General features: G+C 48.3%; 1 pseudogene; it reads left to right on the top strand.

Moving 5' to 3' along the window:
- The first annotated feature begins 504 nt into the window (after window positions 1–504).
- LOC123177055 (thiosulfate sulfurtransferase 16, chloroplastic-like) lies at window positions 505–1,934 on the top strand (annotated as a pseudogene).
- The last annotated feature ends 202 nt before the right edge of the window (window positions 1,935–2,136 follow it).

Genomic DNA, 2,136 nt, shown 5'->3' with positions numbered 1-2,136 from the left:
AATATAGTGCATATAGATTTTTTGAAAAGTCAAATTTTACAAACTTTGACCAAGTTTGTAGAGAGAAATATTTATATTTATAATAGCAAAAATATATAATGTGAAACTACATCTTATGATGAATCTAGTGATATATGTTTCGCACTCTAGACGCAAATATTTTTCTCCACAAACTTGATCAAAGTTTGTGAAGTTTGACTTTTCAAAAAATCTATAGACATTAGATTATGAAACGGAGGGAGTATGTCTCAATGTCCGTCGTAGTCATGCGTACATGGGATCCTACTCTGCTCAACGACGCGGAGGAGGCGAGGATAGGTGCGGCGTCCCAGCTGCCAACCGTGGTCATGCCTCCCCATGCCATGTGTTTGTGCAAGGTTACCACGTTTCAACAAGAAATCAGAGCTCAATCTGCACCACATCTACATATTAGCTCGAACTGAGCGTCCGGCCGGGCTCCGGAGTCCGCAAGAGCGAACAAGAGCGAGGACCGGACAGGAGATAATGGCGTCGGAGTACTCCTTTGCCCGAGGCGTCTCCCTCCCCGCGCACCGGCCGCCCCTCACCTTCACCTTCTACAGGTAAGTAAACAATCCGGCAGGCCTTTTCCTTGCTGTATTCGTCTCATCGATCACAGTGCTCTACGCGCTCTGTTTTGACCGCAGGCTGCGGCATAGTGCCGCGCGCACGATGGCGAATCCTCGGGTCATGGCGGCGGCGAGCGCGGTCTCAGTGGGCGCCGCCAGAAGGATGCCCGGCTCAGTCAGGTACCGTGAGCAGGAGTAATCTGTATGTTCCATCCATCTAGTATCCACGGACAAACTCTTACACGCATGTTGCTTCGTCACCAGATACGGCGGCGCCGGGGTAGCGGCGTTGCGGGCGGAGGAGGTGGACGCGGTACCGCCGTCGGTGCCGGTGCGCGTCGCCTACGAGCTGCAGCTGGCCGGTCACCGCTACCTCGATGTCAGGTACGTACATAACCAACGCACAAACCACACGACAATAACCACTTGCATGCTCTGCTGCCCCTGTACTACTCTGTTCTCTCAACTAAACTGACAGGAAAATTTCAGTTCACTAACATCGTGTACATAAAAAAGGTTTGTTGCATCATTCGATCAGATTTGCTGCTTGTGTAGAACGGAGGGTGAGTTTGGTGGTGGGCATCCGGTGGGAGCGGTGAACATCCCCTACATGTATAACACCGGGTCAGGAATGGCGAAGAACTCGCACTTTCTCGAGCAAGTGTCGGCGATCTTCCGCAGGGACGACGAGATCATCATCGTACGCATACCCTGATCCTAAACGTTTTCTTTTCTTTCTTCTTTCAGTTGACTGTTTTTTATGTTGAGAAAACTTCATTTGTCAATATCAGAGATGCCAAAGTGGCAAGAGATCTCTCATGGCAGCAGCCGAACTCTGCTCCGCTGTAAGCATAAATACTAGCACTACCATATCTATCTATCTATCTATCTCACCATCGGTAGCTATGGTTTCACCTGCCGGCTCTGTGACAGATGATGGTGAATCAGTCTTCTTCTTTCAGGGCTTCACTGCCGTGACGACATCGCCGGAGGGTTCTCGACTTGGAGGGAGAACGGACTGCCGGTCAATGGACGGTGGCAACGCGGTCAACATCATAATTTGTCTTTGCATGCTCCGAGACACCACATCAGTGCACTGAATAAGCAAAATAGAGTTTGATATGAGCTACTCCTCTGTACCACAATACTTGTAGATGGGGAAACTAATACAAGTTCCCCCAACCACAAGTATTTCGGTACAGAGGCAGTATAGGATGTATGTGCTATATTAATGTTAGAATCTCCGTTCTTCACCTGACCACTGGCCCCATTACAGAATAACACGTGTATGTTACGGTGTCTGCAAAACAGAACACCAAAATTACATAATAACATGTTTATTGATCATTCGGCTTATCTCCCAACTGCCTGACGTTAGCGTGTCTCCATTTCTATCGTGGCAATGTGCTGGGACACACAAGAACAGGGTATCAATGTGCTGGGACACACAAGAACAGGGTATCTGAAGAATGTAACTAATAAAGTAGTGTGGAGTTACATACAAGGCGGCTAGTTCATGAACGACTCTTACGGAAAGCAAGATCACACT

The sequence above is a fragment of the Triticum aestivum genome, unplaced genomic scaffold, assembly GCF_018294505.1.
Source record: "Triticum aestivum cultivar Chinese Spring unplaced genomic scaffold, IWGSC CS RefSeq v2.1 scaffold39735, whole genome shotgun sequence".
NCBI classification, from domain to species: domain Eukaryota; kingdom Viridiplantae; phylum Streptophyta; class Magnoliopsida; order Poales; family Poaceae; genus Triticum; species Triticum aestivum.
The sequence above is the reverse complement of the archived record's forward strand: the minus strand, read 5'-3'. Positions and strand labels throughout refer to the sequence as shown.